Here is a 22,549-nt window from a genome sequence, read left to right as displayed (position 1 = left end):
CTCATCCTCTGTGGCCCCCTTCTCCTCCTGCTCTCAATCTTTCCCAGCATCAGGATCTTTTCCGATGAGTAGTCTCGTCACATGAGGCTGCCAAAGTATTGGAGCTTCAGCTTCAGCATCAGTCCTTCCAATGAATATTCAGGGTTAATTTCCTTTAGGATTGACTGATTTGCTCACTCAGTATGACAGTCTCTAAGTTCATCAGTGTTGCTGCAAATGGCATTATTTCATTCTTTTTATTGGATGAGTAGTATTCTGTTGCATATACGGACATTTAGATTTGTTGTATTTTATCTTCTGCTTTTAGTGGAGGTGGCAGGGAGGTGGAAAAAAGTCTAAATAAGTGCAAATGGTGATGCAGAAGTTTTATGGCTCTGTTTTTTATCCTAGCAGCACTCTGAGGGTACAAACATGATAGAAAGATATTATATCAATTTGTTTCACAAATTTTAAAATATCAATTTTCATCTAAGGATTTTTTGTAATCGTATATGGTTTAAGAGCCAGAATAGTGCCATCATTCATCTGCTTCCCACCATCCAAGACTAAAAGTCCCACCATCTCCAAATCCTCTACTTTGTTCTATTTGTTGGTCTCTTGACTCCGTTTTAGGTCCGGGAAGATTAACAGGTCAAGCAGAGTAGGTAAGTAAGGACCTTTGTGTATAACTAGGAATTCTAAACACATGGTCACCTATTCTGGAGGGCTGAAATCTGGAATTCATTCATTTTCACATTCATTTATTTGTAATGAGGTGCCTATCAGAGATTGAATGTTAAATTTTTTAAAGCTGGAAAACTAACATTTTGGGTATTGCAAGAAGTTTCTGAATTATGTTTATATAAAGCCTCTGTGAGAGTCTGGGTCCTTGGTTTTAAGAAAAAGAAACCAAGGCTGAATAGCTTAGGCTGAAAACGAGTTATTTGAAGGATAATGGAAGGATATCAGCTCACAGAACTGACGGTGAAAGCTCACAGGAAAGAACTCAGCTTGTAGAATGGGCAGAAGCCCATCAGCCCAGGATGTGGGGCCATCATTTCAGGACATGCTGCTGTTGCTGGACTTGACCGCTACTGGACACAGCTACCACCATTGGACGCAGCCAATTTTGTTGAACCTCTTCTGCTCCTTGAGCTGTTGCCTTGTGTATTTGGCTACAATGGACATAGTGCTTGTGATACTGTGATTTATAAAAAGAAATACATATTTGGTTTTGTTTCTTGTTCTTGGCACAGAGCTCCTAAAACCCATGGTATTTCTTAAATGGTGAGAATGATAAAGGGATCTTTTACCATGTTGATGAGATGACTTTGGGAAATTCTCTAAGTAACTGAAGAAGGAAGGGGGACTGTTGCCAGAGGAACAATCATGAGATTCACATTAAAAAATCAGAGTCTATTCTGGTGAGAACAAATTGATGCTCTTCCATGATGGTAGGAGTTTAAAATAAACCATATCTATAAGCTCGTCTCCTGGGGGTACAGTGCCCTGTAAGGATTCTGAGTAGGGTGTTGCTGGGGAGCTGAAAGAGGTTATCTTTCAGTTTTTCCATTGAATGAGGGCATTTGTCTCCTTCTTTAGGTTATGATGATGCTGATAAGATGGAGGAATACTCTGCAGAGAAGCAGAGGCTCTTGGAGAGAGAGGTTATGACTGTAAGAGAGGAGTCCTTCAAGGAGGTGGTGTTAGTCGCCCAGTCGTGTCCAACTCTATGACCCCATGGACTGTAGTCTGCCAGGCTCCTCTGTCTATGAAATTCTCCAGGCAAGAATACTGGAGCGGGTTGCCTTGCTCTTCTCCAGAGGATCTTCCCCACCCAGGGATCGAATTGCAGGCAGATTCTTTGCCATCTGAGCCACCAGGGAAGCCCCTGGATGGGGTAAGTAGGGATGAACTCCAGCATAAAGCGATGGGTTGGCTAAGATAGGACCAGGCAGAACGATTCGTTCATTTCAACAGGAGTGAGGGGAGAGCAGGTGGGTACAGTTCTTTCTCATTTTCTCCTGTTTTTTTTTTTTTTTTTTTTTTTTGCAGTGAAATGGAGCATGAAGTTTTCAACTAAAAATGGAGATGGGGAGAGAAGCTATTAGAGGAGATAATAGAGTTATTGAGGAGAGACAAAGTGGTGTAAAATAGTGTCTTGAAAAGCCGCAAAACCAATTTCCTATGGAAACGTTGCATGATTGCTGGGCAGCTTGCTTGATCATGAGTTTTCCTCTGTGTATGTCTAGCTGTACAGTGCAGGCATGGAGCTGGAAGAATCCTGACTAACTCACAGAATCCGTGGGGAAACCAGGTATGGGAAAATAGGCAGTAACCAATGGAGACGCAGCAGAAGGAACATGGAGGTCAGAGCGTGGCCACTGCCACTGGTATATATGCTACTGCCCTGCGTGTGCTGTCAATGGACACAGTCGTCACTGGACTCTGTAGCCACTGCAGATGGGTTCCAGGGCTGTAAAACTTTGTCAGCTACTACAGAGCTAACCTGACCTTTGCTCTTGGTGTTACTCATTCATGATTTAAAGTATTGACTGGGACTGAACCAGGATCACCACTAGCCTAACTAAAACCTTCTCATAAACTCCTCTGCCAGAGTTTTGTTATAATAAATGTACAAATGAGGAATGACTACAATGTACGTGATACATCCTGGAGCTAAGCAGTGTCAAAACAGACAGTGGCAGCCCTGGACTCTTGTGTGCTCTTGATTTGGTTGCCAAGGTGTGGAAAGGATGAGATCGTTCAAGTTTAGCATTTGTGGACCTGCACAAGGGATTCCCTTGAACAGGGAAGGAGCTTTGGATCCTGGTCAGCAGTCAAATAAAAATGTCCAATATGCTTCCATAGTTTAGGTAAGTCCTTTTAAAGACATTATTGAAGCACAGTGGTTTTCAATGTGTTAATTTCTACCATATAGTAAAGTGATTCAGTTGTACATATTATTCTTTCCCATTATGGTTTATCACGGGATATTGAACACAGTCCCCTGTTCTATAGAGTAGGGCCTTCTTTATCTGTCTTATATATAACAGTTTACATCTGCTAATCCCAGACTCCCTATCCATCCCTTTCCCCGACCCCTCCCCCTTGGCAACCACAAATCTGTTCTCTGCATCTATGAGTCTTTCTATTTCATAGATAAGTTCATTTGTATCATATTTTAGATTCCACATATAAGCAATATCATATGGTATCTTGCTGACCCTGTTCATGATGCCAATTGTCTTGCTGTTCACACTGTTAGCGTTGTTTGCTGAACCCAGGGTAGGCAAGGCGTGAGCTAAGAAGCTGGAAGAAGATGCGAGGAGCCATAGGAACTGCAGACACGTTTATTCTCTCCTGGCTGGCACAGTGGCCATAACACAGTCTCTCTCCTGGCTGATGCAGCAGCCATAGAAGCAGCCACAACATAACCATAACATAGCCATAACAACTTTACATAACATAACCATGATGCTGCTCCAGTGTAGCCCTGTAGCCCCAGTGCAGCGGCAGCCAGGGCTTACATGGTGAAGCTCATACAGGTGTACCACACACAGTAGCCATGACCAGGTGAGTCCCTCATGACACGCATGTGCAGTGACCATGCCATCTTGGCTAATTTGCTCTTTCCTTACATATGGTATTTGTCTTTCTCTGTCTGAGCTACTTCACTTATTATGATAATCCCTAGGTCCATCCATGTTACTGCAAATGGCATTATTTCATTCTTTTTATGGCTGTGTAGTATTCCATTATAGGTATGTACCACTAGATAAGTACTTTTAATCAGGCAAACATAAAGAACAAACCTGCCCTAATGTATTGAAGGACACCTGAAGTGCCAAAGTAACTCAAAAAGAAATTCTTTAGACTGAGATATTCAGTCTTCCATTCAGTTAAGTGACTTGAATGTGTCTTTAGCAGCTACAGTTTCCCACTTAATCCTGGATTTGGGCTGCCCTATGTTGAAACATTTTTATTTCTTCTTGGGAGATAAGGGTGTCCCAGATTTGTTCACAGAGGACTGGACTGGGCCTGGAGGGATGACGTGTTTGACCTTTCCTTTTCCTTACTCCAGAGGAATGACTATGAAACAGGCCAGGCTTGGGCTTAGCCCAGTGTTACCTGGGCTATAGTAGTGAAGTCTGTCAATGGTCTTATTTAAGATTGAATAAACCCACATTTTGGGATTCTCAGATGGCTCGGTTGTAAAAAATCTGCCTGCCAACACAGGAGATGTGGGTTCTATCCCTGGGTCAGGATCTTCCTGACATTCCTGGAGAAAGAAATGGCAACCCACTCCAGTATTCTTGCCTGGAAAATCCCATGGACAGAGGAAGCTTGTGGGCTATAGTACATGGGGTTGCAAAGAGTTGGACATGACTTAGCGACTGAGCAGAATGGAAACCCACATCTTAGAAATTATTGATAAATATACTTATTATTTGGGGAATAATGGGGGCCAAATTGCACCAAGCTCCTGAATAAGATAATGCTTCCATCATCACTCATCCTGGGGTGGGAAATGAGATGGGAGGGAGGACTTTGCTGTCATTCTTTGTTTTGAAACTGGGATGGGGCCTGGTATTTGGGCAGAGAAAGGCATGGAGATTCTTAGGAGGGTTGAGCTCCTACCTCACCTTTATCCCACCAAATGGAAATACCAAATGTGGGAAAATAGGCAGGGATAAGAAGTCAAATATGGCCAGGGGGCCTGGGGAGTGTCCACCTGTCTGGGAGATGTGTGGTCACTTGGTCTCAGAATGGTTGGTAACAGATCTGTTAAACACTATAAACCTGCTCTTAGCAGTGCACTGGGTAACTCAAATGGGCATTCACGCATGAGTTGAAACTATACAGAGTGAGCAACAACAAAAGATGGCAAGAAGTACACCTGGAGGATGACTGATAGAAGAGTTAGATGTCCACCAGATTCGTGGAACGTATTATTCTTCCTTGGGAATGCCCAGAAATTCCTTGACAGGAGGAAATCTGAAAAACTAAGGCATTACAAATCCATGGGATGTAGGCTTGAATTATTTGCATTAGGTCTTTAAAGAAAAAAAAAAAAACGCCATCTTGAAGGTGAGAGAGCTCAGAGACACAGTGGTGGTACATTTAGTGAATGCATATCTTTGTTGAACTTCTACCACACGACAGGCACTGTTTTTGAGCACATGAGATAAACAACTGGAGAAGATATAGTTATCATGCTCCCACAATGCTGAGAAGGAAACTAGGCTAGTAACTTACTAATCACAACTCATTGCAACTTTATATAAACATCTAACATGGGATCTCAGATGATCTTGCCACGGCCTGGGAGAGAAGGTCTCTAAAGTTAGGTCATACCCAACCTCTAAGAGTTAGATTTCTTCATCTTCCCTATCCTCCAGCAGGTTTTCTGCAGCATTCACTTGGGCTGATACTGGCCATGGCGCAATGCAGCCACATTAATATTCTGGTCATACTCAGAGCTTCCCCTTGCCTGGCTGTGATCTACGGCTATCTGCAGCTTCAGCATTGCACGCACAGATGTACCTACAAAGAGGGCAACGCTGGACTGTAAGGGGACTTTCTACCCCCTAGAAAAGAATGTAAAGCAGACCTGGAAATCTCCTTTGCCTTCTGGAGATCTTAGGAACAAGGGGCAGAGTTCAATATTAGGTCAGTGAAGACTGAGACCTGTGGATGGGGTTGGGGGGATGGTGCAATCTGTTTGTAGGACACATGTTTAGTTAACCTTACAAATGCATTCTAATACACAGTAGATGCAGACAAATATGATTTCATTCTGCTTATACGAGGTACCTAGAATAGTCAAATCCATAGAGTCAGAAAGTACACTGGTAGATTTCAGGACCCAGGAATGGGGGTTGTGGAAGGGAAATGGGACTTAGTGCTTAGTGGGGACAGAGTTTCAGTTTAGGAAGGTGAAAAATTCGGGAGGCGGATGATGGAGAGAGTTGCCCAACAATGTGAATATACTTAGTACCACTGAACTGCATAGTTAACTATGGTTAAAATAGCTTTAACTATGGTTAAAATAAAATAGTATGTTTTATATTACGTGACTTTTGGTGATGGTAAAGGTCGTTCAGTGGTGTCTGACTCTTTGCGACCCCATGGACTATATAGTCACTGGAATCCAGACCATAATACTGGAATGGGTAGCCTTTCCCTTCTCCACGAAATTTCCCAACCCAGCAATGGAGCCCAGGTCTCCCGCATTGCAGACGATTCTTTACCAGCTGAGCCATCAAAAATACTGGAGCGGGTAGCTGACCCCTTCTCTAGAGGATCTTCCCGACCTAGGAATCAAACCAGGGTCTCCTGCATTGCAGGCAGATTCTTTACCAACTGAGCTATCAAGGGAAGCCACAAAAAAACAAAACAAACAAACAAACAAAAAAAAGAGACTGAGACCTGTGGCGAATTCTTCAAAGGCAACTTCCCTAATTTACAAAAGATAATAGCTGTCATTTATTGGGTCTCATTATGCTGGAAAGACTAAGGGTAAAAGGAGAAAGGGGCAGCAGAGGATGAGATGGTTAGATAGCATCACCACCACAATGGACATGAATTTGAGCAAACTCTGGGAGATACTGAAGGATGGGGAGCCTGGCGTGCTGCAGTCCCTGGGGTCGCAGAGTTGGACACAACTTAACAAGTGAGCAACAATAATGCAACAGATGCTTTTCATAAGCTATCTCATTTAATCCTCAACAACACTGCAACTCCATGAGATAGGTGAGGAAAACAAAGACCAGAGAGTTTAACTGAGTTGTTTAAGGCCACAGCAAAAAGTAATTAAAGAAAAATCAGAATTAAAATCTTTGTATTTCTGACCCAATGCCCTGAGGCAGTGTTTCTAAGCCAGAGCTTTAAGACTGGGAGGATGCTACTGGATCTAGTGGGTAGAAGGCAGAGATGCTGCTAAACATCCTAGAGTGCCCAGGACACTCCCCTATTCTGGGTTGAATTGTGTCCCTCCAAGAAGTTATGTTAAAGTGGTGACTCTTAATACCTCAGAATGGGACTTCATTTGGAAATGGGATTGCCACATATGTATCATTATATAACTAATATACTAATATTATATATATAATATCACATATGTGTTACTTATATATATCATATATAACTAACTCTATATATCATATATAATTCATTAAGACAATGTCATGCTTGGTTAGGTGGACCTTCTAATCCAGTGTGACTGGACTACCTTACTCTTATAAGAAGACGGCCATGTGAAGATATAGAGATACCTGTACAGGAAGACAGGGAGATCTGTAGGAAGATTGAAGTGATACATTTCTCCATGCCTTGACAAGCCAAGGAATGCCAAGGATCGCTGGTTGCCAACAGCAACTCTCTCTATGAGAGAGCCATGGAATAGATTCTTCCTCCCAGCTTGGTTGGTTCTTAGAAAGATCCAACCCCGCTGACCCCTCTATTTTGGATTTTTGGCCTCCAGAACTAGGAGAGAATAAATCTCTGTTGTTTTAAGCCGCCCAGTTTGTGGTATTTTGTTACAGCAGCTCTAACAAACCAATACAGACTTGCAACAAAGAATTATCCAGTCCAAAACGTCAGTATCACCACATCTGAGAAACCTTACCTTGAGAGAATGTTATGCTTCCCTGCTCTTAACAAGTAACAAGCATTCCTGACTCCTTCCTTTTCTTTCAAGGGCCATGAACATTCTGTGGCAGGTTGGGAGCACTTAGGCCTGTATCCAGAATGCGGGAGAGGAGGCTGTCTCAGAGAGTAAAAGCCTATCTCTTAAAAGGTTTAACACAGTTAGTCCGTCTGGCAACTAAATGAGCCTTGATCCATGTCACGAGCGAGTGGTCCTGGCTGGAGCTAAGCTGATGGATCATGATACTATTTTCATAGAACCAGACCCTGGGTCTCTTCCCAGCCTGAGCTAAAAATCTCTGGCTTTTAGGACTTGGCTGGGTGGTCTAAAGTTTCCTCTGCAATGTCACATTCTATTTTATTAGTCTCTGTTTTTCCTTACAAGGCTCAGGGCTGTGTTTTACTCCATAGCAACAGTGGTATTTCTTGAGAATTGGAAAAGAAAACATTCCTCCAAATTGTAACCAGAAAAACAGTGTGGTGGGAAGACCAGTCTTCCTCAAAGCAAGTGAAACAAGCCATTGTTGCAGTTTGCTGATTTTTTATCTTGAGAAGTGTTATTGCCACAAAATGTGTCATCTCGGAGCCTAGATAGCCTGTTCATCTCTTGGGGTCAAACCCATTTCATTAATGAACCTGGCATCTGCTTTGGTTTCCTCATATGCTGAGATAGTAAGTAAGTTGGATAATAAAGACAATGTTTCTGGCTTGAGCTTAGTGGGGCCTACCTCACTCTTTAAGTGTGAATATTTTAAGTGATATTGTGCATCCAAATTTGCACAAAATGCAAAACACAGAACACCTGCCTCAAATGGTAGGTAGATCACTTGTACACGGAAGCCAGTACCTCTCAAAAGTGGTAAAGAGACTTTAAAAATGAATTCTTTTCATCTCCTGAGGATACTTTGAGGTTAGTATGATGGTTCTAAAATGAGCTATGACTCATGAGAAATAGAGCAATGGTCAATAAGAAGTAGGCCTTCCAGGAATGGCACTCCCAGATTCCTTAGTGAAAAGTGAGGATGACCTTGACCCTGTTAACATACACTGTTTGCATTAACAAACTGCTTGAGCTGGCTTGCCCAGGGCAAGACTGTGTCTTCTTCTCATTTTGTGCACCCCTCTTCTCTATCTACCCAAGGTCCCTGCGTCTAGTCGGTCCTCAATGATGCTGTTCATTGGCACGGAAACCAGTAGTGGGAATGCCTTGGCATTTCCTTTGCTTCTTCTGGGTCCATCTTCCAGCATCTCGATGCCTCAGTGTGTTTACTGGAAATATAGATGAGAATGGGAATCTAGGCAGATTTACAACAGTGAGATACTAAGGGGATGCCTTCTAGTATCATGACATGCCATTCATTCACTTGGGCCAATTTTCTCCTGAAATGTCCTTTCAAGAAACTTGACACCCTAATGCTGTAAGATATTTGCTTTTACTCAGCTCTCATAATAGCAGGTTTTACATATCAAGAAGTATTGAGATGAAAGCCTAGAGAATCAGGTTAAAGGCCCAGCTTTGTCACTTACCCGCTGTGTGACTCTGGGGAAGTCACACAACCTTTTTAGACTTTGGTTTGCCCATCAGCCAAATGGGAAGGGGGCTCTGTGTTGCCTATTTTTAAGGATTCTGTGAGCAGCACATTTGACAATGCATCTGAGAGGGCTTTGAACATATCAAGGCAATGTTTAGTGGTCAAGTATAATTATGAGTTGAGAAGTTTCATAATTATGAGTCAACTCAGACTCACTTTAAAATTTTCATGATTTCATGTGATCATTTTCCTTGTCGGTCCTGTTTTTTTTTTTTTTTTTTAATGGAACAGATAACAGTTTCTTGTGCAATCTGATTGTGGGCTTTTGTTTTGTTTTGTTTTTGACTTTATCCTGCTTGCTCTACAAGCAATCTGGTTCCAATTTTACAATCTTGAGATTGGTTCTTTGGGTGAACATGTTTAGTTCTCATTGTCGTTCATTAAGCTGAGGACAGTGATTTATAAGATACACAGTTGCCCGAGGCTCAGTATTTAAAAGTGCCACATATACTTCTCCATTTTGAGGTAATGCCTTGGGTTTGTGCCTGGCTTTAATTTATGTTTTAAAACCATGTTCATTTGCAGCATTTGGAGGCATATTCATGGTTAAATCTGCAGCTGCTGTGGAGCAATGAGGATCACTTGTGAACGAGGTGGTTTCTAAACTGGTGCTGGGGTTTTTGGTGTTAAGAAAGTGTTGAGGCTGGGGTGGTGGGGTGGGCATTGCTGCAGCCTTGGTATTTGCAGTCTTCCTGCTAATTCAGAAGATCACTGCAGTATTGCTGTTTGCATCTGGAGGAACTATGTATGGATTTTTTCTCCTTGTGAAAATGTGGTGTCTTTCTCTCCTCCCCAATCCTAATTGAGCTCATCTATCTGCTTTCCTTTTGGCACCTCATGGCCGATGGTCTCATCATAGTCATCAGATTGTCCTGCCTTCCATCCACACCATCTCTTCTATCCTCTGATCTTTCAAAGTGTGGGATTGTGAGCCAGAATGGGGGGAGCCACCTTTTGGGGTCCTCAGTGACCCTGGGGCATGGACCTGGGGCAGGACCACAAGAGGAAGAAAGGTGTGACAGTGTGGCTGCTGTGCTTTGTGGTCAGGGATGCATGGATCCCCTGCCCAGGTCCCCCTCAGAGGGCAGCTGCGGGGTGCAGGGGGTGGTTCTCTTTTCTCATTTGACTGACATCATCTTTAGCCCACCAGTATGGCTAGTGGGAGGCACTGAATAATTGATATGGGACCACGTCGTTCACACAGGGATTCCCAACTTCTTTATCCTGTGACTTCCCTAGAATTTATTTCCTGAACTTGAAGAGTCTAGATCATTCACCCATGCATGTCTATCTGCAGATGCAGAAGTTTTGGTTGATTTGAACATTGACTAAAATATGTACAGGAAAATGTATAGGTGCTACAACATGCTTAGAAATAACAAACAGAGATTTGCATTGTATTTTCATATGTAAACCTTCTTTCACATAAATTATTTCCATGACCTTGTGAGTTAGGGAGGGTGTGAATCATAATGACCTTTCACAGCCAAGAAATTAGAAGCTCAGAGGTGATGAGCACACTAGTAAACAAAGGAACTGAATCTCTACTTCATGTCTTTCATTTCTTCAGGGTGCTTTCTTTCATGCCGCAGGATCTTGGAATTGTTGAACCATGGGAAAGAAGCAAGAGGGTAAATCAGACAGAAGCTAGCAATTTTAATTCCAGTTATGCTTGAGTCAATTTATATAATTGGCTATGTTGGAGGCCAAGAGTTTTGTTTCATGTCATATTGGGAATTCCTCTTTTTTATACTTTCTGGAATAGTGATTTTTTTTTTTTCAAGGTAGAAGACTTTCCCTTTGGCCAAATGAAATCTGGCATAAAATCCCAACATATAATACTTAAATTGAATGTCTGAAATTGAAGCAAGTGTGAAAACTTGCCTGTTCCACCTCCTCTTGCCCTTCAAATTGGCCTGGAGACACTTTGAAAGCTTGAAGAAAGAGGATGGAGCCTTTAGGTCAGAGGGGCTTTATTTCTCTCTCTTTCCTTTACTCCTTAGTTTAGTTACCCATTTATGCTTTAGCTGGTTTCCTCAAATAATTACCTAAAGACCTCATGGCACTTTCCCATCTTGCCATTAGCATGTGAGGAGGCTGCTTTCATGATCCCAGCAAAGGCACCAGTAGAAAGACTGGTGTTACGGGCCTTGTGTTACTCAACTGATCTTTGTTTCTCTCACAGTCAGAACACAGAGGGTACAGCTTGTGGGCCAAGGACACCCCAATTCTCAAGCAGCTGGTCAACCAGTCAAGCCCTTGAACCTATTCTGAGCAGTCAGCATCTCTCTGGGCATCACGTTCTCCTGAGTCAATGGCACAAAGCACCGAACCATGTGCATGGTTCTCCAACTGAGTATGGGCTATGGGTGCGTTAAATGTCTTCTTGCCACCATCTGCAGTGGGAGAGTCTATGTAAGTCTGAGGATTAGTGCCTGCATGCTCAGTTGCATCCGACACTTTTGGGACCTCATGGACTGTAGCCCGCCAGGCTCCTCTGTCCATGGGATTTCCCAGGCGAGAATACTGGAGTGGGTTGCCATTTCCTCCTCCAGGGCATCTTCCTGACCCAGGATGGAACCCACATCTTCAGCATTGGCAGGAGGATTCTTTACCATTTCGCCACCTGGGGAGCCCTCTGATGATTAGTGCCCAATGCTAAACGATCTAGTCGTAGCCCTTCTTTGCATAACTGTAACATTTCTTGAAAGTTTTCTTAGGCCCTGTGAGGGCAAAGAATCCCAGTAAATCTGTATATTCAAGAATCAATACCTCCCCTTGAGCTGGTGGTCTTCTGTGGAATTGAGAAGGAATATCACATCTTATTAGCCTTTATGTAGGTGTTTGGGCTCCCTACCTCTTCTCAGGGTGGAACTTCTCAGTAAAGCAATCACTGGATATAAAGATATTCTTGCAGACCGTTGCTTGTATGATTTTTATTTTATCTCATCTTGTTCCAACATCTCTTGCTCAAGGGCAGCAAATCCAGCCTTCTCCTTCTACAGGGAAGGTACTGACATGCACCTGAACAGTCTTCACCCCCTTTCTTAGTTGGGTATGGATTGGATCTGTTGAGACAAAGTAGACCCCAGGCCTCTTATGAAATTGTACCGTATTTCTCACTCCTGGAGCACACGATTAAACAGGTAGGAGCCAAGCTGTGCCCTGGAGGAGGTGGCTGGTTCCACTTGGGTCTTCCATTCTGAGCCGTGTGCTCCAATTCAGTTTTATCCAAGAAATCCTGCATGCTGGGACTCTTAGGCGCTGTCATAGTTGTAATCAGAAGTGTGTTTTGTTCTCAAATGAGCTGTTGGTTCCTTCTGAGTATTCTCTTTCTGTTGAGAATTCTAAGGGGAAAGAGTGAGAAGTGTGATTCATGCATGAAAAAATCTACCTCCCACCCTAACACTAAATAACCCAAGTGGATTCTAAAATTCCACACCCTCTGGGAACCATTCTCTTTGTTGCTGGGTTTTAGAATTCAGATCACCTTCAATTATTCACTTTCAATTACTCTTTATTATTGCAAGGAATGACCACAGACAACCTGGGTGGGGTGTTTCAAACTCTCAGTATTCTCCAAGCTATCCCTCTGATACTGACAACTAAACTTCCAACTCCTAGTTCCTTAAGGGCATGCGGTAACCTTTTAGTCATCAGATCCACCTTCCACTCTTCTTTGTCTCACTAGGTTTAGAAGCCACAGCTATTTACGAAATGGCTACCTCAATCAAATTTACGAATAAAAGCGAAACATCCAGGTGAAATGATCTAGTCATCTCAACCAGTGTAGACAGATGATCAAGGTCATTTGGAACAAGTAGGCAATATTCCTTTCCCTCACAGTTGTTTTTTGACCCATCTAAGTCATCCTTCTTTGAAAAATATCCTCAGTACTCTTTTACTCGAGCAGCAAATACAATAAACTAGTGACATTGAGTCTCCTTAAGCCACAAGAAGAGAAGCAGGCATGGCCCTCGCTGGGTCCAGATTATATTGTCAGGATGAATTCCTGGGCTAGAAGGATGGGGGAGGGAGAGATACTATGAGCTCTCTCCAATCTTTAATTTCTGAACTCTCTCAACCTTTAAAGGAATCCTCCATCTGAGAAACTCGTCCAGGTCTCGAATTAATAGGGGCAGCTTTCCCTTGTTTGTGGAGTAATGAGGTGTCTGTGGTTCCTCCTTCCAAAGTCCTTTATGTCCCTGGTATGGTCACCCTCTTCCCTTCTCATCAGGTTCCCAGGGACACCTTCCTCTCTCTTTTCCCACCTGTCTGAAGAGGCTCCCATATCAACCTTTTACCCCAATGATGAGTTGCCTTTCTTAGGACATCTGCATTTTGATTTTGGTTCTAATTATGGGTCCACTGACCTTGTGCCCAGTTATACTGTTTGGGGATATGAAGGATACTTTCTTGGAGTCTCCAGCATTACCACAGCATGTCATGTCATCCGTTTTGGGGACAGCATCTCCCTAACACCTCCTTACTCCATCCTCCCCATGGCATCTCCAAGCCCACCCTGAGCTTCTGGATCCCAGGGCAGTACTGGGCATCACATTCCTTAAGGCTGTGTGTGCTTCATCAGGAAATCCCTGATGCCAATCTCCATCTGCAGCCCTGGTGGATTTTAGAATGGCCTGCCTTGCTATAGAAGCAGCCCAGAGTTTCCTGGGGAGGCACTAGCTGATGTGAACCGACATCTGTCTTTCTGTCCTTGGGGCTTTGTGGCCATAATGGCTCCCTCGTGGGACCCTGCCAGCTGCCTCTGTCTGTGGGAAGCAGCTGTGTGATCACTGACCAAATTAAATCCCCGGGAGACCAGATTTATAGGCAAGAGGAAAGCAAGTCAGAGCTGATTAGCTCTGTGCAAATTGTCTGTCCCCCAGGCTATGTTTCTCTGGCCTGCAATGGAAGCATGCATATGCTGGCCAGGGTTACCAAATGGGTACTCTACTTTAGCTGATGGATGACTGATGCTGAGGTAGATAGTGACGCATTTTGGGATTCATCCAGCTGAGGCAGCCCCAGGTAAATGGCAGGACTGGTCATTACTGTGATTCTAATAGTGAATGCATCACGGAAACTCTAATTCCGTCAGCCCTCTAAGCTACTGACTGCAGCTGGGCTAATGCATTGCCTCCAAGGAGCGTCTATTGATGTGCTGCGGAGGAATTAACTTTGACGTAATGGAATTTTGTTTTCACCACTGCTCATAAAAACAACTGCCTTGAGCAAATGAAAATGTGTGTGGCAATTTGTGTTTCCAGTAATGACTGTGGATGGACAGAGGGTTCTTACTGAAGAAAATGGCATCCCTGCAGACCGGGGCTGGCTGATGAATGATTAATGAAAAGCAGCGCTACCAGGATGCTGGCTTTAGAGAGATAAGACAGAATGATGGGGCAGGCTGGAGGGGAGGGGAGGTACCTGGAAAGGTGTGTTTCAGTTGTGGGCAGGATGACAAGGATAATTTTAGGGGAGAACGACCAGGGTTAATGGCCCTGGAGCTAGAAGAGGAGGGGCTTATGTGGAATCTTCCCTCTTCTTGATTCTTCTTGGAGACCTTGACCATCCCTTCGAGGACAAAGGCTCAATGCCTTCCTTCAACACTTCTACCCCTTTGCCCTGTGCATCCCCATGTCCGCCGTTTCTTCTTTCAGAGGTTAACTCTCTTGGCTCTATTTCCCTGCAATGTGCATGCTAAATCACTTCAGTCCTGACTGACTCTTTGTGACCCTATGGACTGTAGCCTGCCAGGCTCCTCTGTCCATGGAATTCTCCAGGCAAGAATACTAGAGTGGGTTGCATTTTCTCCTCCAGAGGATCTTCCTGACCCAGGGATTGAACCCTTGTTTCTTACATCTCCTGCACTGGCAGGTGAGTTCTTTACCACTAATGCCACCCGGGAAGCCCTTCCCTGCAACCCCACCTCCCATTCCCCTAATTCTCTACTAACAAAATCCTTAGGGCCACAGCCAGTTTGATCATTACTACTTACTCATCTCTGGGTAACAGTAAGTTCCCTGGTGAGCCCCATCATGGACCCCAGATTCTAACTCCATTTGCACCTCCCCTCAGTGTTGTTCAGGTAAGGCCCTCAGACGATGTCTGTGCTTGGCCTGGCCTGCAATGTTGTATCACAACAGAATTCTGTGGCTGTCCTCTGAGTTTCCATCTGTCTCACCCCTGGCATAGTCGGGTGTTCAGAGAAGGAATCTGGGTTACTTTTGGATATACTTTTCAAGAACAGGATTCTCTGTGTCAGGGTCCCCAGGGCTGGGGTCTTTGGTCCCTGTACCCACAGACAGGGGCCAGTAGGTGCACTGGGATGAAGGGATGGGCTGAGGTCCTGAGGAGCCATTGTCCTCAGTTTTGAGCTTTGAAGAGTCTTGTGTAGGCTCACTATTTCTGCTTCCACGTTGGTAGCTTACTGGAAGTGCCTTTCACTGGGAAGAGAATAGAGTGGCTGATTAATAAGAGCATGAGCTTTGATGTCAGACTGAACTGGATTGAACCGAGGCTTGGACACCTATTTGCTCTGTGACCTTAAGTAAGTTGCTTAACCTCTCTGTGGTAGATTAAAGATGGCTGGAAACTCTCCCACACTCTCCTGTCAAAAGAAGGGGTCTGTTTTTCCTCTTGAATCAGGACTGGTCTCAGCCTGTTTGACCAATAGAATACATCCAAAGTAATGCTAAGCCATTCTAGGACTAGCCTTCAAGAGGATAAGCAGCTTCTACCTTGGGCTTCTGGGGCCCTGAGTTGCCATGGAAGAAATCTGAATACCTGTTGGAGATAGAGGCCACGTGGAAGAGACCTGTGAGCGCAGAAGCCATATTGAATCAAGCCTGGGCCGGGCAAGCCAACTCAATGAACTGTGGCCGCAACTGACATCTGACTGCAACTTCATGAAAGACCCCAGAGAGAACTGTCCAGCTAAGCTGCCATCAACTTATGTGACTGTGAGAAATAAAAACCAGTTGCTATTTTCAGTTACTATTTTTTGTTTGTTTGTTTGTTTTGGCTGCACTGAGTCTTCTTTGTAGTGGGTTGTTTGTTGCAACACTTCCATTAAGCCACCAACCTGGGGGCAGAAGTAGTGAGCCTATGCGACTCCTCAAAGCTCAAAATTGAGGGCACTGGCTCCCTCAGGACCTCAGCCCTTCCCTTCATGAGCCAGGTTGCCCTGTGGCAGGTGGGATCTTAGTTCCTCAACTAGGAATTGAACCTATATCCCTTGCATCGGAAGGTGGATTGTTAACCACTGGACCACCAGGGAAGTCCCTAAGCCACTGTTTTGTTGTGTGGTTTCTTGTGCAACAACCAGAACACTCTTGGTTTCTATCTCATCATCAGTAAAACTGAGGCGGTGATAGGGCCTCCCTCACTGAGAGGATGTGAGGATTAAATTAGAGGTGATGCAGAAAAGTGCTTAGCTGTGCTTGATAGATATTAACTCATTAGGCTGCATATGACAGATATTCAAGAATATTATGAGTACAGTAAGTTTGAACCCCGATACACTGGATTCTGGGATGGGGTAAAGATCTGTGAAGTCAGATGGGCTTGGATCATGTCTGAGTTGATGGCAGAGGAAATGGACTCTGGGAAGATAGGGCTGACTTGGGTGGTCAGCAAGAGCAGAGGGGGTGGGGTTTCAGGATGCCCTGAAAAGCAAGTGGCTGGTGAAGCAGGGTGATTTAATGACTGGTGACCCTGGTATGTTTAAGAACATACAATGCAAGAGGCCAGTTTTCATTCACCAGTGCTTCCTGGACAGCACCTTATGGAGAAAAAATGAGTCAGAGAACGGATATTCAATAAATTTGTTGTTAAGCATCTTATCCAATACTGGACGTGTATGTTCTCTGATCTTAAGGAGGAAGGAGAGTCAGAGTATCTTACTGGCTACTTGACGATGTGGTCTCTGGGGCTGTTCATATTTCCATGGGTGCTATCAGTATTTGTTAGGTATCTGGGCTTCTCTGGAAAAACCACTTACAACTGCTGCTGCTGCTGCTGCTAAGTCGCTTCAGGCGTGTCTGACTCTGTGCGACCCCAGAGACGGCAGCCCACCAGGCTCCTCTGTCCCTGGGATTCTCCAGGCAAGAACACTGGAGTGGGTTGCCATTTCCTTCTCCAATGCATGAAAATGAAAAGTGAAAGTGAAGTCGCTCAGTCGTGTCTGACTCTTAGCGATCCCATGGACTGCAGCCTACCAGGCTCCTCCATCCATGGGATTTTCCAGGCAAGAGTACTGGAGTGGGGTGCCATTGCCTTCTCCAGACTTACAACTGAGGCTGAGTTAAAAAGTGCGTTAGGCGGGCCTGCATGATGCAATGCATTCGACCTCAGTCCATTTGTTTCAGAGTTTAAGGTAGTTTTGGTTCTTCCTTCCACATGAATTTCTTCCTCTGTATAATGATAATACGTGCGTGCTCAGTCTCTTCAGTCATGTCCAACTCTTTGCAACCCTATGGACCATAACCTGCCAGGCTCCTCTGTCCATGAGGATTCTCCAGGCAAGAATACTGGAGTGGATTGCTATGCCCTCCTCCAGGGGACCTTCCCAACCCAGAGATCGAACCCACGGCCCTTATGTCTCCTGCATTGGCAGGTGGGTTCTTTACCACTAGCGTCACCTGGGAAGCCCAATGGTTAAGGACAAAAGTGGGCTTATCACAAAGCAGAAGAGGTTAAGTTAAATATGACCAGAATGTATTTTTTTCTTTCCTCTCTCACTGAAATAAAAAAACATTTCAGATGTAATGAGAGGAATAAAATAGTATCTGCAGTGTGTTCTTGCAATCTTAAGTTTTATTTGAAAGAGTCATGGAAACTTATTTTTCTCCTGCTTATTGCTGTACTGTCACAAACTCCAACCCTAATGAGAAGATTAAAGACCTCTGAAGGCCACTTGTTTTGTTTCTAAGCGGTAGGTGACAGGAGAGCTAAATATTCCCAGTTGATGCGGTGCTTCTCAAGGCACAGGGACCAAATGCTGCGGTGACCTTGCTTTTTATGTTCAATTAAATGGACCAGAGATAAAAATCTATATTGTTTCTGAAGTGTTGCGATCCACAGACAGGGGATGAGAAATTTCTTTGTCTGAGCCACTGGGAAAAACAAATGAAACATGTTGGGAATTCAAATGTGTCCTCTCCAAGTCTCATTTTTCACTCAACCACTGCAATGCTCTTATTTGATAGCAAGGCTTGGATTGGGGAGCTGGCAGTACAAGGGCAAGGCTAGTGATTCATGGGGTTATTTGCTTGTGGATAGTACTGTTAATAGGTAGTCTATTGAATATCAATTACCTGCATGATACTGCGGTGGGTGCTAGAGGGCTTATAAAGAGCCATAAGATGTCCCTACCTTCAAAGACTGTAAAATCTTGTTTGGAAGCAAAACTTCTGTGTGTTGAAAGAGATCAGTACTTGAGAGCAGATGCTAAGTGTGGAAGGATTGAGTTGTCTCTCATCTCTCCTCCAGGATTCTAGGGGCTAGAGAGAGAATTAGAGCAATACTAGCTAAATGGGAAAGGAGATACTCATCTATTACTCTGGGTTGTAGCCCCAAACATTGCTTCATCTGAATTGCCTTGGAGAGTATGAATTAGATCCAAGTCCCTGGTGGGGATTCATTTCTCCCACCCTGATGTGACTGGACCCATATAAGTGATTCCAAATGCTCTTACCAATAAGCTCAATGAGCTACTTGTACATGTTGCATGGGGACAGGAAATGGAGGAGAAACTGTCATTGACCACACACTGATGAACCTATTTGCAGGGCAGGAATAGAGATGCAGACTTAGAGAACAGACTATTGGACGTGGGGGCAGGGAGGAGAAGTTGGGACAGACTGGGAGACCAGCACTGACATACATACATGACCAAGTGTAAAATAGACAGCTAGTGGGATAGCTAGCCAGTGGGAGCTCAGCTCAGTGCTCTGTGATGACCTAGAGGGGTAGGATGGGGGTGGGATGAAGGTCCAAGAGAGATGGGGCCTTCTCTTATATGTAAACTTACATATGTATACTTATAGCTGATTCACACTGTTGTACAGCACAGACGAACATAATATTGTAAAGCAATTATACTCTAATTAAAAAATAGTGAAAAAACAGTGACACCATTAACAATGGGTTTTGATCTTGATTTAGAGGCACAGTTAACCTGCTTTTTTTTTTTTGTAAAGCATGGGCCATTGAATGTCAGGCTTCAATCATTCAGATTGCAGCTCTTGTTCTTTTTCAGAAGTGCCATTAGAGACAGAGTTTGCAATTGCTTCTCAGAATTTCCTTGGAAATATAAGATGAGAAATCTCTTTCCTCCAATAATGTGTCAAACGTGTCATCATGATAGTTTGGTGATGTGGGGGTGGGAGAGGCAGCTCTAGGCTGGCAAAGAGGTGGGGACACCCTGGGGAGGTCACGGGGAAAGGTTGGTTTTGATTTGATTTAAGGTGAGGGCAAGGCAAGAGGGGCACAGGCCTTGAAGGTGGTAGGTGAGGCCAAACCATGAACTGGTGTGTGGAAGCAGTGTGGAGGAGAGAGCAAGAAAGCAATGGAGACCGATCGAATGTGTCTGGATTTACTATTCTATCCTTACCCGCCATTATTTGGTACACTCCTGGGAATGTATTACTTGCAGAAATTGCTTAGGTGGATGCTGGCAGAACTTCTAGCGCTCTACCAACACAAAGATAGAAGGGACCTTGCAGGCAGGCAGCTCCCATCAGCAAATATGGCCATACTATTGTAAAGCTCCACTTCTGTGGCTTGCAATAAGGCAAAATATTTTTTAGGAAAAAGAAAGGACTTTTGAGCAAGATGAACCCTGTGTGGTTTTCGAATATGATCAATTTACTGCAGAAATTTTCTCTCTTATCCTTCTCATAAGAGGCTCAGTGGTTATCCAGCCTCTGCTTGAACTGTTCTTGAAATCTCACTATTATTGTTGGTATCTTTGTTCCAATTCTCTTTTTAGAAATTTACTTTTTAACTGGAGGATAATTGCTTTACAATGTTGTATTGGTTTCTGTAGTACAACAACACGAATCATAGCACTATGTATATATCCCCTACCTCTTGAGCCTTCCATCCCCACCCCCCACTCTCCCTGCCCCATCCCACCACTCTAGGTCAGCACAGAGTGCCAGGCTGGGCGCCCTGTGTTACACAGCAGCTTCCCACTAGTTATCTGTTTTACACGTGGTAGTGTGTATATGTCAATGCTACTTTCTCAATTCATCCCATCCTCTCCCTCCCCCACTGAGTCCACAAGTCCATTCTCTACATCTGCATCTGGGCATATAGCCTGAGAAAACCACAGTTCAAAAAGACGCATGCATGTCAATGTTCACTGCAGCATCATTTACAATAGCCGGACATGGGAGCAGAAGAATGCATTTCTTCTTTTATAGTATGCTCCTCTTGTCCTGAAATTTTTCTTCTTATAATTTCTTAATACTGGCCTTAACATTATACAGAAAAAGTCTATTTCTGTAACACAGCCCTTCAACACTTTAGGATGCTGCTTCTTAAACACCTGTTTGCTGTGGGACACACCCTCATGCATCTCAATTTTTATTAACACCATCTTAGCTTTTAACCGTGGGGCAACCCAAGATGGGTGGGTCATGGTGGAGACATCTGACAGAATGTGGTCCACTGCAGAAGGGAATGGCAAACCACTTCAGTATTCTTGCCTTGAGAACCCCATGAACAGTACGAAAAGGCAAAATGATAGGGTACTTAAAGAGGAACTCCCCAGGTCAGTAGGTGCCCAATATGCTACTAGAGATCAGTGGAGAAATAACTCCAGAAAGAATGAAGGGATGGAGCCAAAGCAAAAAGAACACCCAGCTATGGATGTGACTGGTGATAGAAGCAAGGTCCGATGCTGTAAAGAGCAATATTGCATAGGAATCTGGAATGTCAGGTCCATGAATCAAGGCAAATTGTAAGTGGTCAAACAAGAGATGGCAAGAGTGAATGTCGACATTCTAGGAATCAGCGAACTGAAATGGACTGGAATGGGTGAATGTAACTCAGATGACCATTATATCTACTACTGCAGGCAGGAATCCCTCAGAAGAAATGGAGTAGCCATCATGGTCAACAAAAGAGTCCTAAATGCAGTACTTGGATGCAATCTCAAAAATAACAGAATGATCTCTGTTCGTTTCCAAGGCAAACCATTCAATACCACAATAATCCAAGTCTATGCCCCAACCAGTAACGCTGAAGAAGCTGAAATTGAATGGTTCTATGAAGACCTACAAGACCTTTTAGAACTAACACCCAAAAAAGATGTCCTTTTCATTATAGGGGACTGGTTGGATCATGGAAAAAGCAAGAGAGTTCCAGAAAAGCATCTATTTCTGCTTTATTGACTATGCCAAAGCCTTTGACTGTGTGGATCACAATAAACTGTGGAAAATTCTGAAAGATGGGAATACCAGACTATCTGATCTGCCTCTTGAGAAATTTGTATGTAGGTCAGGAAGCAACAGTTAGAACTGGACATGGAACAACAGACTGGTTCCAAATAGGAAAAGGAGTATGTCAAGGCTGTATATTGTCACCCTGCTTATTTAACTTATATGCAGAGTACATCATGAGAAATGCAGGACTGGAAGAAACACAAGCTGGAATCAAGATTGCCTGGAGAAATATCAATAACCTCAGATATGCAGATGACACCACCCTTATGGCAGAAAGTGAAGAGGAACTAAAAAGCCTCTTGATGAAAGTGAAAGTGGAGAGTGAAAAAGTTGGCTTAAAGCTCAACATTCAGAAAATGAACATCATGGCATCTGGTCCCATCACTTCATGGGAAATAGATGGGGAAACAGTGGAAACAGTGTCAGACTTTATTTTTGTGGGCTCCAAAATCACTGCAGATGGTGATTGCAGCCATGAAATTAAAAGATGCTTACTCCTTGGAAGGAAAGTTATGACCAACCTAGATAGCATGTTCAAAAGCAGAGACATTACTTTGCCAACAAAGGTGCATCTAGTCAAGGCTATGGTTTTTCCTGTGGTCATGTATGGATGTGAGAGTTGGACTGTGAAGAAGGCTGAGCACCGAAGAATTTATGCTTTTGAAGTGTGGTGTTGGAGAACACTCTTGAGAGTCCCTTGGACTGCAAGGAGATCCAACCTGTCCATTCTGAAGGAGATCAGTCCTGGGATTTCTTTGGAAGGAATGATGCTAAAGCTGAAACTCCAGTACTTTGGCCACCTCATGCGAAGAGTTGACTCATTGGAAAAGACTCTGATGCTGGGAGGGATTAGGGGCAGGAGGAGAAGGGGAT

At 43.9% G+C, this 22,549-nt stretch overlaps 1 long non-coding RNA gene across 1 annotated transcript; it reads left to right on the top strand.

The window, feature by feature from the left end:
• Positions 1-1,284: 1,284 nt before the first annotated feature.
• LOC129652871 (uncharacterized) lies at positions 1,285-7,502 on the top strand. Its single transcript, XR_008714822.1, has 4 exons — positions 1,285-1,403; positions 1,582-1,879; positions 2,035-2,855; positions 7,182-7,502. It is a non-coding gene; the product is annotated as an uncharacterized LOC129652871 (long non-coding RNA).
• The last annotated feature ends 15,047 nt before the right edge of the window (positions 7,503-22,549 follow it).

The sequence above is a fragment of the Bubalus kerabau genome, chromosome 5 (assembly GCF_029407905.1).
Source record: "Bubalus kerabau isolate K-KA32 ecotype Philippines breed swamp buffalo chromosome 5, PCC_UOA_SB_1v2, whole genome shotgun sequence".
Classification (NCBI taxonomy): domain Eukaryota; kingdom Metazoa; phylum Chordata; class Mammalia; order Artiodactyla; family Bovidae; genus Bubalus; species Bubalus kerabau.
Note: the sequence above shows the minus strand (reverse complement) of the source record. Positions and strands in the feature narration are given on the sequence as shown.